Genomic DNA, 16,750 nt, shown 5'->3' with positions numbered 1-16,750 from the left:
GATCAGTGATCACAGCTGCATGCCAGTTTGCTCCTGCAACTCAGAGCTTATTCAACCTATTTATTGCATTTCAAGATTCAACTTGTAAAAGGGTTCCTATTGTCTTAAAGTTGCTCTTTTCCTCCTCTAAAACTAGTTGAGATGATATTATTCAACTCAGATTCTAAAACACATTTTATATATTTTTTCAAAAGAATTTAATATTTTTGACTTCAAGAACTTTCTCATTATTCTAATATGTAAAACTGAAATGCGTAAGTACTCAGGGAATGCTGGTTGGTTTATTTTGAGTCAATGGTACCGACAAACATGTCCTTTATGAAAAGGAAGTAGAAGCTTCGATGGAGCATTAAATGATATAATCCTCACACCATATGTGTGCATATAAAGTCGTGACTGCCATGCTGCAGAAACAGATTACATTCTAAATATAACTACCACCCATTTACATTACAATGACATTACTACCAGTATGGAAGCACAAGCCATTGTCGTTATTGAAAAACAAGATTGGTTTGAATGAAGAAGACCCTTTGGCCCATATGTCCCATCCTTTCAGATTGCCTACCCTACTACCTAAGCAACACTGCATCAAACTGTTTTTAAAAGAATCTGAAAACAACCTTAATCACTCTTCCTGGCAACCTGCTCCACTTGTTAATTACCCCTCTGGACAAAGAAAAACTTCCTGGTATCTGTTCTGAGATTGGGCTTTGCAACTCTAAATTTACACCCTCTTAGTTTACTGTCTTGGTGCATTGTAAAGCATCGCTCTGATCAGTTATGGCCTGACTACTATAAAGCCTGAGTATAACATATGTGTATCTAAGTTCAACTGATTTAGCAAAATACAATGTCAGAAGTGGGATTCGAACCCACGCCTCCAGAGGAGACTGCGACCTGAACGCAGCGCCTTAGACCGCTCGGCCATCCTGACTTACTGTATCCTCCTAGCCAGAAAGGAGCTATGTAATCATAAATTATTCTTGACAACAATAATGATCTAAATGTCAGCAAATGTAATTAGTGAAAAATGTACAAAGACAATTATCTAGTGGATAGATAAAACTTGCATACATAAATATCATATATTACATTTATCAAAATCTCTTCTGCAGACAAGAGACTTGAATATATTTGAATGAATTTTGGTGTTTCCAAAAAGACTCAGCATATCCCTTCTCTATGCAAGTAGAGAGAAATCTCTGATAATAGGAGCTGCCTCTGGCTACACAGACACTCCCAAGAGTCAGATATTTATGGCTGAAAGCAGCAATAGCTGAAATTAAAGAATGTTTCACTTAAAGTAACAGCTCCCAATCCTATGTGCTCCCCAATCCACCACAATGGTTCCTTGGAAGGAAACCTGTGTTGTGTTACCCCATGACTTGTTAACCAGTTGTATAACGTATTAGCACTGTGTTAAAATCCTCAGAAAATACAGAATTTTAATAGAAAAATAATGTTTTTCTGAACCTACCCATTAATGAGGACACATTAAAAAATTGATTCTAATAATGTGTAATGTTTGAATCACAAAAAAAATCTTTGGAATTTGATATGGATTTTAACAAAATGTTGTTTAAATTTTCTCCCCAAATTCCATTACTCTTGTCTTTTTGCGTTGATAGATAATTTAGCCCTTGCAAAGCTAAGTATAAATAAAAACATTATTATTTTTACAAATTAGAAACATTTATTTTATTCCTAAGAAAGGTATTTTAAAGTGTTCATTTTGCCTAAGATAAAGGGTCATTTGCTCAAAATTAAAACCCCAAAAAAGGAATAACAAATGCACCAAAAGCCAAACAGGCCTGTCAACGAGTGGTCCCATATTACAAATATATCTATATGATCAACTGCAATGCTCACTGGGTCAATTGGGTAACAAGACCCTTGTGATTTATACCTGTCTCCCTACAATGGCTCGTCTAATACTAGTGACTGCTGAGGTACATGCTTTTAATCTAACCTGGCAAAAATAACTCCCACATTGATGTGTATCCGTGGCTGTGCAGTGCTGAATGAGACCCTCCTTAATGGAGTTTAACAATGTCTTGAAAAGATTTATGGGACTTTATTTTATCATCTTCGCTAAGGATAGTTAGGGCACGATCAGAGGCGTAGGAAAGCCAGGAAGAAGAAAAAAGGGTTTGTCAGAATGATCTCTTAACACCCTGCCTCTCTTTAGAAACACAAATCATGGAGTTGAAAAAGCAGTAGTTCTAAATGGGATTCATTAATGGTGATTGAGGAACCACTCTGTATCCCAGCCAATTCGCAACATTCCTGCTATGAAGCAGTGAAATTAGATTGAAAGAGGTGAAATTCCTCTCAGCACTAAGTCTGGCTCTAAGCATCAGACACTGTGCACTCATAATGGTGAGCACGAGGATAACCTAAGCTCTGAGCAGGTCATATGAAGAATACTATTGTAAAATTAATGGAACAATAAATTCCAATTTCTGAAAAACATCATTATTTCATAAATTAGTGGTACATGATATGTCACATGTCGTGGTTGGTCTGCAAAGAGGCATGCAACTGCTGCTTAAACTCTGCACCTCCAATTGGTGGAACCATCGTTCAATGGGAAGGGACGTGTTCCTGAGCTATGGATAGAAAGTTGGTGGCAATGCTCTCATGCATTTCATGCTGAGATGTGTTGACCACCAGGAAGCTTGCAGGGAGTTCCTTGTACCTACCATTACCAAGTGAGGGCTCAAACCCACACTTTCTGGTTGTCAAACAACCAACTAGTGACTATCCTTCCTGGGAAAGGAGGTAAGCAGGGTCTCCCAGGTGCTGTATTGCCTCCAGTGATGTGCTGGCAATGGAATCTCGGAATTGAGCCAGCCCTCTGTAGCACTCTCAGTAGAGATACGGTGATTGTAGCTGGACAAGCAACGGGAAAGCTCCCCCTGAGTGTCAGCCTATTTGAAAGTTCAGATGTGGCGGTTGAACCTCCATATAATAATAATAATAATCCTTGCATTTGATATAGCGCTTTTCACGTCAGGAGGACGTCCCAAAGCGCTACACAGAACACACTGTAAAGTGAACTGACTGTATATTTGTGGGCGAACGTGGCAGCCAATTGCACACAGCAATGTCCCACAAACAGTCATAGATTGAAAATGACCAATTTATTATTGTTTTTGGAGGGATTATTATTAGGCGTGTGGAGTAAGGAAACTTGCCCAAGGTTTCGCCCTGCCTGGAATTGAACCCAGGTGTCTCGCTTGCAAAGCGAGTGCTCTAACCACTGAGCTCCACTCTATCTGTCTGTGACTCAGAGATGAGTGTCAGGTTGCCCTAGAACAGACTATTTCTGAATTCAGCCCCAGGTTTTTCTACCTTATCATCACCTGCTACTCTTCCTGTTATTAACCAGTTTTCAACCTAACCAGGAATTTTCCATTCATCTCACAAACCTTGCCCTTCTTTGAAAGTCTCATATGTGAAACTTTACCAAATGTGCTTTCTGCAATTTATTTCCATTGGTTGGAAAGTCCTCATCCCATAGTTTAGCAACTTCCTATAAGAACTCCAGAATATTTTACGCCACCTCTGATAATATTTTTCAATGTTTCAATCAGAATCTTTTATTTTAATTATCATGAATAAGAGATGCAACGTATTAACTTTATTGTACTGATGATCCTGTCTTATGTCCTATATTCAGTTTGCTGCCTTTTAATCATTTCTGCCTTGTACTATTAAATGGAGGATAAATGTCCGATCAGAAACCCCGACACGTGTCACCACTGGAAGACTATCAAGTTAAATGCAATAATGTGACAGGTGAAAGGCTTGCTACGCTAACAGGTCCATCTCTATTGGATCTGCTCTGCCTTGTCCATTCTTCATTCTCAGTGAACCAGTGCTGATCAGTTCAGACAGCATCATCTATCAATGACAAAGGATGATTAGATTCTAAGGCGCAACCTTTCCTCCTCTCAGTGTTAAATTCTGATAGATTTTGCTTTTGCTGGAGAATTTTCATTGCTGTACCATTCATAATAATTTTCATAATTTTCATTTCTGTACCATTCACCTACTGCAGGATTTTACCAACAATATCAGTGGCCTATCCATCTTTCTTTTGTCAGGCATGGAAGTGATTTAACAGAAACAAATGCTAAAATAAGGTTGCAAAACTGAATTAAAAATTGACCTTGATGAAGTTGATTTCCTGCACCTCTTGCTGTCTAGTCAACCTGTGACCATTATGTTACACTCTGCAAGAGGATTTGACTATTACAAATTCCTGATGCATACCACTGCTAAAAAGAAAAGAGCATATATTTTGTTATTCTCATTTAGTTGCAAAATGTGAAATGCTTCTTATCTTTATTTAAATAGCTTTTTGGTGTTTTGCTTTAGAGATGCTATCTATTCTAATGGAAGAACATGACAGATACAAAAGCAAAAGCTTTTTTGAGCCTTACGAAACACTGGTTCACATTGGATAGCATTATTCAGCTTTGATAATGTTTTTCAAATTTGGAACAAACAACTGTTTAGGGCAGATATGTTTGTCTCCAACAAATTTACCTAACAACATCTGTCAGCTTTGATAGATGTGCCATTCATTGACTAGTGTATGTATGAATGCAATCACTGTTCCAAGGTGTTTCCATCCTCAATAAAAAAGAATGTGGAACATCTTTGGTGTAGATTTGCAGATGTATCTTAACCGAAATCAAGTATGCTAAATGAATTGAACTCATGTCCTGTTTGTTGACTTTGCAATAAGTCTCTATCATGAATATTTTGAGTAATTTCACAACTTAGTGTTTATTGAAGAAGCGAACACATTTCTAATATGATGCATTCATTTTCATTGCTGCTAGTTAAACTCCAACAGTATCCCAACACACTCTGGAGTCGCCAAGCTTTGGCTCTTACCAAACCTTAGTAAAACTCTCTGGAATTATTAAGCAGGGTACATCCACCAGAAGAAAGTACACATTCCATTCCAGACACATAAATTTCCATGTGTAGGTGACTTTTTGGATACTCAGTCTGTTTGGAAACACTTAAGCAAGGTGACAATTTTCCGCACGTATTGGACAACAGGCTGACCGAAAAAATCTTTAAAAACTTGCTTTTTGGTTTTGTAACTGCAGATGTTAATGGTTCAAACTTAAGATTGAATTTAACAATTAGTCAAATTCTTCTGAAATGCTTTGAAAATAGAGTAAATATAGACCCAGGTGGAATTTGTCTTTCTTTATGCAAAACATACTTTGTTCTTAAATCACGTATTCTTAAATTTGTTATTTGCTACATTTTTTGCTTTGTTTATAAAATAAACTAGAAATAAACTGAGCTTGTCCAGCCCACAAGAATATCTTCCTGTATATCATAGCTCCTCTGTTATATCCCATCCAGCATCTCAATGACTCCTTCATTTCCTCCTGTATTTCATTGTGCTACTCCTACTTGAGCCAAGCAAGCAATATCAGATATCTCCTGCTATATTAATGTTTACTGTACCCACAACTGAAATGATTAACTTGCATCCTTGGACTGAAAAGGTGAATGCAAAGTCAGTTACTCAGATCAGAGATCACAGGTTGAAATCCTGGACTATGCTAAAAACTTGCTGAAATATGATGTTGTGTTAAAATTGGCTTAGCAAAAACAGCTATTGTAGTGTTCAAGTTTTGAACGGACATTTTATGAATGTATTATAATTACAGGACCTCAATATTCACTTTTAGGATTGCACAAAGAATGAACTTCTTTAGTAATTAGAAATGAAGTGCATTTCTTTAGTACAACTATTCAGAAGGGATATGGACAGTTAATTGCAAACATTAAGCAGAGATTAATGGAAACAATATTGAGTAAATTATGTGTAAAAAAAAATGGCCAAATCAATTGGTGTTCAAGGACCTTCTGATAATGTTATGGCTGTGGTATTAAGCACTATGATAATGATAGGGTCATGTAGTGTATTGGCAGGAGCACTAGCCTTGGAAGAGAGAGGACCCTGGTTCAATTCCTAGGCAGGCCGAAACCTTTGGCAAGTTTCCTTACTCCACATCCCTCTGATTGCCGAGCAGTAAGTAGTACCCAGGTGGTTAATTGATTGGCGGATCACTTTCCGGGGGTAATAATAGCTTTTAAAAAATGGTCACTCAATCCACGACACTGCTATACGCAATTGGCTGCCACGTTTAACCCACAAAATATACAGTCAATTCACTTGACAGTATATTCTGTGAAGCGCTGTGAAGTGTAGTGACTGTATATTTTGTAAATGAATGAAGCAGGCAATTTGTGCTTAACAATGTCCTACAAATAACTATAAAGTGAATGAACAACAATAACAACTTGCATATTTATAGCACCCTTCTTACGGAGCAGCATCGCGGAGTGCTCAGAACAATTTTTTCTGGGGCATTGTCGTCTAGGAAACCGTGAGAAACTCACTTCTCATTACAGACAATTGTCACATCCAATCTGTTAAGAAGCTTTCACACCAAAATTCCAAATCTGTTGGGATATTGTATATTTTATATCTTTTCCATTAGGAAAAAATTAGCTCACTAATTCCACTCGTGCCTTTCAGCTCCAGTTGACTTTACAAATACTGGTACTTTAACTCTAAATTATTCCTTATAATTCAGTCTTCAGCAGAATTTATTCAGCAAACTTTTTGTAGTTTAATAAAACCTCTAATTGGGTTTCAACGTAGAGTCTACTAGAGATTGCTCTGTAGCCATATTAAAAGAATAAGAAAGGATTAACAATTAAGCCAGTGCTATTTGTATATAAATAGGCTTTCAAGCCTGTTTCTTTGGTTGTTATTTATTGGCATGCTGTCTAAGGATCCTCGTGTTTAATTTTATTCATTTTAGAAAGTATAATTGTTAATTCCTAGTCAATTTGATTTGCCAGAAATACTCTGCCCATTGCGAGATCCAGTATTTGGCATTGAATCTACTCGAGGATTTGTTTCAAGTTAAAAGGTACGTGTGAAAAACTGGAACTAGCGAGGCAATTATTGCTGCTCCTGTACGGCACTGTTTGTGCCAAATCAATCCAAAGTATGCAGTATAAAGCAGCCACTGTGAGTTGTGATGGAGCAATCTGCTCCTGACATATGGAGTTCTGTAGCTTAATGGTTAGAGCACTTCTCGCAAGCGAGAGGACCTGGGTTTGACTCCCGGGAGGGCGAAACATTGGGCAAGTTTCCTTAATCCACATGCCTCTGTTTACCTAACAGTAAATAGGAAGCCGTTTGTTAATCGTTTGGCAGATTGCTTTTCCAGGGGTAATAACCCCTTAAAAAATAATAATAATAATTTGGTCACTCAATCCATGACTGTTTGTTGGACACTGCTGTGCACAATTGACTGCTGCGTTTTGCCCACAAAACATACAGATAATTCACTTTACAATATATTCTGTGAAGCACTTTGAGACGTCTAGACATGATAAGGCACTTTATCAAATGCAAGGATTATTATTATTATTGTGAGGAAATGGTTTCAGGATCACTTCCATCCCCCCCTTTGAAGTGTAGAAACATTACAAATATCATTAATAACATGAGATTTTTCCACCACACCGAAGGCAGATGTCTATCGAATAGTTGATGAGAAATCTCTAGGGTTTAGAACAACACCTGCTAGAAGGTGTTACCTGGAATTTGGGTTCATATATCCAGGGCTTGCTAACTACCTTCATTGATATGCAGAGAGATAAACAGTTACTGAAGCTCTGCATTACTAACTGGTGGAAAAACTGCTCAGTGAACAGAGGCATGTGTCTGAGCTGGATGGTTCAAGACAATAATGGAAAAGTTCTTACGCATTTTATGCTGAGCTATACTGCTCACCATGTGGTTTGTGAAGAGTTCCTGTTAATTTTTATCCAACTTGCAAGGTCTCAAGGAAGATTTCTTTGGTGCTGAGTTAGCTCCAAAATTAGTAGAATATAAGACAATATTAGAATTAAGTTGATCCTCTGTGTTGGTAGTCCAGTTCCTGAGCCAGGCAGGTCCACAGTACTTCAAGACACTACCGATGATAGAGCAGCCAGTCTGGCTTGTTAATAGGACATGGAGGAGTAAATCAGTCACTGAAAACTAGATTCTTCTCACTCAACTCTTGTTAAGCCCTCGGGTCAAAGCCTTAGTGGATAGAATGGTCCTAGCTGGACATGCGGCGAGAATTGGAATTACGCACCAACCCCCCTCCCCCACCTCCCCGCATGAATTAAGGAGTTATGGAGTGAACTAAGCTCTTCCTTAAACTAAGACCGGCATTGATTCTCAGTGGATTTGTACTAAGGCAGTTTGAGTTTCTAGTTTATACACATTTGATGGAAATTGGCTCCAAAAACATACCGTGAAAAGTGTGGTAAAATGCACCATAAGCATTAGTTAAAGGGTAAGAGTGAAATCTTTTAATTCTGTAAATTTCTTAATTAGTGTCTATTTCTTGAAAAATCTTCATATTTCTTGATTACATTATTATGATGAATAGGAAAGGTATTTGAATAAAGCTCAATATGATTAATTCACTAGAAGCTGCATCTGTTTTAAATATGAAACTTTAAATATTACACACAAAATAAATGGTAACAATATTGAAACAGTGCTACTGAAATTATAGACATGGTTGGTAGATTACTGGGAGAAATGAGTCACATGAAAAGATGCTTGACAATGGATTGAATCTAAAATGTTTTAGTTTAATATAGCAAAATGCTAACACACACCTCATACAAACTCTCCGAATGGTTTAATACAATCAACTAAAGTAATGGAATAATGCATTTTAATCTCCAGAAGGTACGACAGCACAGCCGTGACATTTTACAGTGAGTCTGAATCCAACCATGCCTTTTGAAACTAAGTTCTAAATATAATGGTTTCATTTTTCTTCATGTTGGCAAATTGTTCCAAAACATAAAGTCAAATTGCAGCTAATAGGTAATAAGTCATTTTATGACATTAATTAGAAGCTTCAAGTGTATTTTATGATCGCTTGGAAACAGCCATTATGATTATGTTATTCAGCATTTTTAAATCTATAACTTTGTTATTCATTCATCTCTGTAAAATGCTGATAAATGCACAATTAAGTAAGGTTGTCATTAATGAGAAACACATTGTATAATACACAAACTCGGAAAGAAGAATCTAATCCAGATTATTATAACAAACTGGGTGAAGGGTCTTCACATAAAATTGGTCACTCATTTCATGGCTGTTCAGGAAGCATTTTTTCATGCAAAGAAATCTGGAACTCTCTTTCCCAAAAGCCTGTGGTGTTTGACCCAGTCAAACTTTCAAGACTGAGGTTGGATAGATTTTTGTAAGGTAAGGATAGGGTAAAGGACAAAGGCAGGTTATTAGGAGTTGAGGTGCAGATCAGCCATGATCTGATAGAATGGAGGAATAGACTCGAGGGGCTGGAGAGAAGGCACGAAGCAGGGCCAAGGCCTGTGGCCTCGGGTCAATTAGATAAAGGTTTTTTCTTTGGGCAAGGAGAGCCTAGGTTTGGCTCGCCTCAGGAGATGAATCCTGGGAAAGAAATATTTAGTAAAAAAATAACTTGGAGCCAAAAATTTATAAAATAAAAATCAATTTCTTCATGTTAAAAAAATGGCAGGCATTGGGGTCAGACAGGGGCAACAACGCTAACCTAGAGAGGAAGGTGCTGCCACCTGATGGTTTATGCTAACATTGAATCAGTGATAAGTCATATTGAAAATGTTATCTCATCTCATAGGAAATGCTATGAACGGCTTGCTAGACAATACAATTTACTTTTATATAGCGGTTTTCATGTCAGGAGGACATCCCAAAGTGCTTGACAATTCTGTCTGGGTATCAGAGCTACCTAAGATGAGGTGGGGAGGTGAGGGGCGATTAGGAGAGAATAGCAGAACTATATGTGTTTAAATTTCTATATATTAGTTGAATTTTACTTCCAGTATCTACATCACCTTAGCTGCTTTAAGCACATTAAACACAACACCACAGCATGTAACTGCATGAATGCGCAGTGTAAAGTTGGGTTTAAAAGCTTTATATTTTTAAACAATTTCCAAGGTTGCTTACATAGTGAACAACTTCTATGTCATGCTTGTGGCCTCCTCCACCTCTTGTAATATTTTCTTCTTCATACAGTCTTCACGCTTTAAGAGCCCAACCACTTCTTGCCTTATTTTCTGTCCTGCTCCTGTTTTGCAGCCTCGATGTTGTCTTACAAGGCTTTTCTCCTTCACCAAGGTTCTCACTTAAAAAGTAATATCCATGAAAATATATTCATCTCCCTCCAAGTCCAGTGCTTATTTTGTGAAATATTCAACAGAATCAGATATTCATAGGATTCATAAGAATATAATGTATTGCGTCCTTAAGATACAGAGCTGGGGCGAGGTTTTAATTCTGGGGCAAATAAACTGCAACATTTGAGAAAATTATTATGAATTCGAAAAGCAGAATTGCAATTCCAACTTTCATTTTATGACTGAAATTTGCTGTCACATTTGCTCCAAAAAAGCACATAAATACTGTAATCAAGTATGCTGGAAAATTGCTTTCTGACCTTTACTGCAGCAAAATACATCAGCCAAACACCACTCATGTACTTTAGACCATTTCATTCACATGAATTGGAACTATTTGGCCCTTTGTATTTGCATAGGCGCTCTTTTTTTTTTTTGGTCAGCCGGGTATCTGACACATGCGGTCTCCAATCCAAGCTGAGATTTCCATGCATCCCACCAACACGTGGAAATCCCAGGGATGGATTGATGGAATGGAATGCGCACTCTCCCACTTGATGAACTCATCCTGCTTACCTCATTCTGGAAAGTATTAGTGCAGGTTGGCAAGAGCCAAGGCTTGGGGACCCCAGAGTATGCGATGGGGAATTGCTGGAGTCTAAGCACATAAAACCGAATAGTTTGCCATTGATATTGCTTTCTGGCAAGCTTTCCCGCTGCTTGCTCAGCCAGGACCACCCTACCCATTAGGGCTTTGGCTTACAGGGTTAACAGGAGCTGAGTGGGATGACTCCTTGCCACCAGTGACTGGTCTGCCATTCCAGATCCTACCTTTGAGCCAGGCTGGTTGTGCTGTCAACAGCAGTGCCTAGGCATACTGTGGATCCGGAACTGGACTAACGAAACACAGAAGGTTGGTTTGATTCTGATATTTCATTGACAGGCATGTCACCTTGGAGCCAGTTCAGCTCCAAGGAGACCCTGAACTATAGGCACTCTGAAAGAGCAATCTATTTCGTCCCTTTCTCTTGCTATTTCCCCATAGCCTTTTATGTTTCTCCTTTTCAGATGTTTATCTGATCCGTCTTAAACACAATATAATAATAATCCTTACATTTGGCATAGTGCCTTTCATGTTGGTAGGATGTTTCAATGTTTACTTCGCAAAATATACTGTAAATTTGAATGACTGTTATTTGTAAGTAAACAAGGCAGCCAATTTGCACATAGCAATGTCAGACAATCAGCCATGGAGTGAATGACCAATTTTCTTAGAGGATTGTTGGCTAAATACTGGACAAAACTTCCTTTTTTTTCAAATTGTGCCAAGGATCTTTAACATCCATCTGAACAGGCAGACCTTGGTTTAACATCATATCCAAAAGATGGCACTTCCAACAATGCACACACTCCCAGCACTGGTGAGGTTCAATTCTCAACATGGGGCTTGAAATCACAACCTAATGACTTGGATATCAATTGAGCCAGGCCAACACTGGACAATACATTTGCGACTCAATCATCATTCTAAGTAGGGCATTCCGCATCCTAACAGGCAAAACAATTTATTAAGGAGAATGAAAGTACTTGTGATCATTTTCCTAAGATGGAATCAGAGAAAAACAATAGCAAGTTATACACTGAATATAAATAATAAATGCATTGAAGAAAACATATTCTTTGTGGAAGAATAGTTTTATTACAAAAATAAGTAGAACCTGTTAATTCAGGGGTAACTCAACAACAACAACAACAAGATTCCATTTATAGAGCGCCTTTCACGTCAGGAGGACGTCCCAAGGCGCTGTACAGTTGGGTCAGGACCCGAGCAGGGGAGAAATGGTCAGGGTGAGGGAAGGGAAGGGAGGGAGCGAGGAGGGGGTAGAGAGTCGAGAGGAGAGCCGAAGGCTCGGTCAAAGAGAAAGGTCTTGAGACCGGCCTTGAAGGAGGAAAGGGAGGAGGCGGCGAAGGCACTGGGGGATAGAGTTTCAAAGCCTAGGGGCTGAGAGGCTGAAGGCCCGGCCACCGATGGTAGGGTGGTTGGGGCAGGGGATGTGGAGCAGACCGGAGCCAGAGGAATGGAAGGTACGGGCAGGTAGGTAGGGGGATAGTAGGTCAGAGAGGTAGGAGGGAGCAAGGCCGTGAATGGCTTTGTAGGTGCATTTGTGCAATAAATAAGGTCTTCCAGTTTGAAAATCATCTCTCTGTATCTGTATCTGAGTGTGAAATGGCTCTAATATAATACAAATTTACATTAAACATAGCACCTTTCATGTTGGGAGGAAGTCCCAAGGCGATGGCCATTCCTGGCTTGGCACCTGAACTGTGGGTGGCATACAAGGGGGCTGGGGAGGAGAGAGATGACTGAAAGCTTGGTCAAAGAAGGTGAGGGAGGAAGGGAGGGAGTTGTAGAGACTCCCGGATGAACGTCCAGAGAGTGAGGCAGATAGGCTGACTTGAAACAAATCAGTACGTGCTGAGCAAAGGGAGTGACTGGGTAAGTATTGAGGGAAACTTCATGTTGTCTAACTGATCCATGGAACATTACTCCTGGCAGAAAGATGCATTGTGGTTTCCAGCTTTGTGTTCTCTGCACCGTGAACCAAAGGCTGCCTCCAAAACAAATGTCCAGTGATTGAGTCCAAACTCAGTCCAGTGACACAGACACGGGGTAGTTGGGAGTGGAGAGAAGAGAAGAGAGCAGGAATCATGTATAGTTGGGGAGGCAGCAAACCACAGATGGCAGTGTAATGGAAAGGTATCTGAATTGAAGAAATTAAATGTTCTTTCTTTCCATTTGTATTCACTTTATTTGATTGCCTCTATTAGAGGAATGCCCATGACCTTTTCCACTACAGTGGATGCATTTCAATACTTAAAACAGATTTATTTCTTCAAGTCCCAGTAAATATTTTCATCAATATATTTCTGACATCCAGTAGATTAAACTATTTATTGCATCATCAAAATAGATCCAATACACTGTGTTGTAAGAGCACAGTTGCATATTGATTGAGCAATCAAATTAAATGTTTAAATGCTATTTTTATGTTTAATATCCCAGTGTTCTCCGGGGTGGGTTGCATCATTCATGCAAGTACTTGCTGGGATTTAGGAAATTAAATTTGGAGCAGATTGCTTTTCTTTTAGTTTCCCCATTTTCATTTAATTGTAGGTGAAATTATGCTAAAATTACTGAAATCAAACTGAAATTAATTTAGCAGGAGCTGGTCTGATGGAAGAACCATTGGCAGTAACCAGTCACCACTAGATTGAATAGCTAAAACTTTTACTGTAAATAATTTCTTCATGCGAATGAAACAGGGTTCTTAGCCGAGTTGGTCAATGGTCAATCTGAGCCTGAACTCATTCTAGCTAGGAAATCGCACCCGTTTTATAGAGTGACAAAGTTCTTCCCCTGGGCCAATACACTTCATTGTAGCCTGCAGGGTTTGCCAGCTTGAAGGAGAAATGTGCTCTAATGTATGGAATTTATTAAGATGATTCTTACTGTATGAGGGATCCGAGTTGGTCAAATGAGGGCTCCTTATAACCAGATGTCCATGTCAATCCATAGGAACCTTTCTCTTCGTGGGATATTTCTGCAGCAGAGTTCCTATAGTTAAACAGAAATTCTATCAGGATTTTTCAGTAAATAATTCCCCTTTAAAAATACAGCTCAGATCCAGATATCATTTGCAATAGCTTTCTAAATAATTGAAATGCATGCATTTGCACTCTGCATTTGTCATTATGTAAGTCCTAGCTGAAGCTTGATTCAATTAAAATCTGATTCAGTCTTTCCAAAGAAGAAACCTTTCATATTTAAAACCAAGTTCCATGAATTTGTAGTTGAATTTTATTAAAAATGTAGCAAAGTCCATTTGAAAATAATTTCTGTGGACTCATATAATTTAACTTAATGAAGTACATTCAGAACAGCACTTATTATACTTTCCAGAGGACTATTTGTATCTTTGAGCTTTGAAATCAAGATCCGCCTTTCATTTTATTTTCCAAACAATATTAGAATCAAACATAAAAGCTCCATGCCTGCAATACTGAAAAGATAAGTTTACTCAGATATACAAAATCACAAAGGTTTTTTGTCACATTTGTGTGGCTGTACTTGCACATGAAAGCAACTCACAGCTGAGATTAAAGGAAGAGGCGACCCCTCAATTTAACTATATATTTTAAACATTTTCTTTTTGTGCTGAACAACAAAACTGCTAATACTGGAAATATTATTTAGGTTGGTGTTACAGGAATTGGAGAAAAAGTAATCACCTTTATATAATATAATCATCTTTATGTTTCTGTGCGTCAGCCTGGCTTAGTTGGTAGCACTCTCATCTCTGAATCAGAAGGTTGTGGGATTAAGCTCAATGTTAAGAATAGAGACTCATAGTGCAGGCTGATACTCCAATGCAGTACTGTGGGTGCATTACATTGTTGGAGGTGTCGTCCTTTGGATGAGACATTAAATCAAAGTGCCATCTGCCTGATTAGGTGGGTGTTAAAGATCCAATGACACTACTCAAAAACTGATGGGAGTTTCTCATGGTGTCCTGGCCACCATCCTACAGATAAAATTGTTCAGTTGTTTCTTTGCTGTTTGTGGGACATTGCTGTGTGCAAATTGGTTGCTGCATTCACCTATAAAATACAAATTACATTAAAATCCTGTGAAGCCCTTGAGACATCCACCTATGTTAAAGGACCTATATCAAATGCAAAGATTATTTATTTACATATCAGGGTTTGTGTATACTGCACTAGCATTAACAGATCCTGGAAGAAAATCCCTTGTGCAATAATAATAATAATAATAATAATAATCCTTGCATTTGATATAGCGCTTTTCACGTCGGGAGGACGTCCCAAAGCGCTTCACAGAATATACTGTAAAGTGAATTGACTGTATATTTGTGGGCGAACGCGGCAGCCAATTGCGCACAGCAATGTCCCACAAACAGTCGTAGATTGAAAATGACCAATTTATTATTGTTTTTTGGGTTTTTTGGAGGGATTATAGGTAGGCTCTGTCATTATCTTCACAGGCTTTCAGAGGGCCTAAAAAGCATAATATAACTTTGTGCCCACTGACCCCTGGGAAACAATGCTCAATCATCAAAAGGAAGCACCTGATCTCTGCTTAGTCGATTTGAAACCACAAATGAGTTCAGGAACTCAGTGTATAGCGGTTTGTAGTTAAACCTATATCTCATCACTTTTATATCACACATTTGGTCACCTAAATGCTGTATTTCTGCCAGATCAAATTTAGTTTTAAATATTTATCGAATATACATAATGTGAATTTTGTTTTGGTGCCCCGAGTGTCGAACACATGTGGAAACTCATCACCATGCTTCAAAGTATCCAAACCAGACTGAATGTTTCACAAATGTAATTAAATGTATGTCACATACACATGGAAATTTCCATGGCAATGGAATTCCCACATTCTCTTTGGAGGAATGCACTCTGCATATCTAATTTCAGAGTGTATTAGGCACAGCTTGACAAAAGTTAAGGTTTGGAGACCCCAAAGTGTACATTTTTCTCATGGGTTGTGGCTACTCAAGTTGGGTCTACCTCAAATTTTTTCTCAGTGTAAAGCTTACAAAATACATAGTCAATCCATTTTACAATATATTCTGTGAAGAGATTTGAGACATCTCAATGATGTGATAGGTCTTGTATCAAATGCAATGATTATAATTATGTTTCTTTGAAAACAGATACATTTTAAAAACAAAAATGACTGCCAAATGAGAACAGGCAGCACAAATGCAGAATTGTTGTTTCTTTCAGAATGTTCAGCAAAGAAACGGATTTATATGCAGTTATTCTCCATAACAACATCAATTCAGCAGCCTTCTGTAGAGACCCAGCAGGTATTCTACCAATTGATGAATTCATTTTGCTTGAATAATTCCACTTTGCATTTTCACATAAATAGTTCAATGAGTCTCCATTGGAACCCATTACTCACCATAAATAAATCACAGCCTACAACCAATGTACAGTGCACAATGCACAATAGCAGGGTTAATATTAATATCCATATCTGTCGCTGGTTCTGTAGAAACAAAAGCAAAGTTTAATGTTAATGTATAACATGCATGTTTTCTAATGTAGAATACACCTCTTAATGAAGTTACTGTTAATGGGGATATTAATTCTAAGGCATCACTTACATCATTTGACATCCATACTTTCTATAGCATTTGGTTGGAATTTTTAGAAGCCATTTGGAGTCATTCATATGCCATTGCTGTCCTTGACAAAGGATAAATGATGCCAACTTTTCAGCCTCTTAGGTTGTATATGGCTGAAGAAGGTAATAGCCACATTGAAGTGTGAAATTAATGAGATGACAGTAATTCTGGAATAAACCAAATGCACTACAGATCACAGTGGTCTTTGCAGTGAGAGACTTCAACTGCATTGTATATAAATGATACAATTTACATCTCTTCATATC

General features: G+C 38.2%; 1 non-coding gene across 1 annotated transcript; it reads right to left on the bottom strand.

Moving 5' to 3' along the window:
* Positions 1-854: 854 nt before the first annotated feature.
* trnal-cag lies at positions 855-937 on the bottom strand. Its single transcript has one exon. It is a non-coding gene; the product is annotated as a tRNA-Leu (tRNA).
* Between the last annotated feature and the right edge of the window lie 15,813 nt (positions 938-16,750).

The sequence above is a fragment of the Callorhinchus milii genome, unplaced genomic scaffold, assembly GCF_018977255.1.
Source record: "Callorhinchus milii isolate IMCB2004 unplaced genomic scaffold, IMCB_Cmil_1.0 Scaffold4, whole genome shotgun sequence".
NCBI lineage: Eukaryota > Metazoa > Chordata > Chondrichthyes > Chimaeriformes > Callorhinchidae > Callorhinchus > Callorhinchus milii.
Note: the sequence above shows the minus strand (reverse complement) of the source record. Positions and strands in the feature narration are given on the sequence as shown.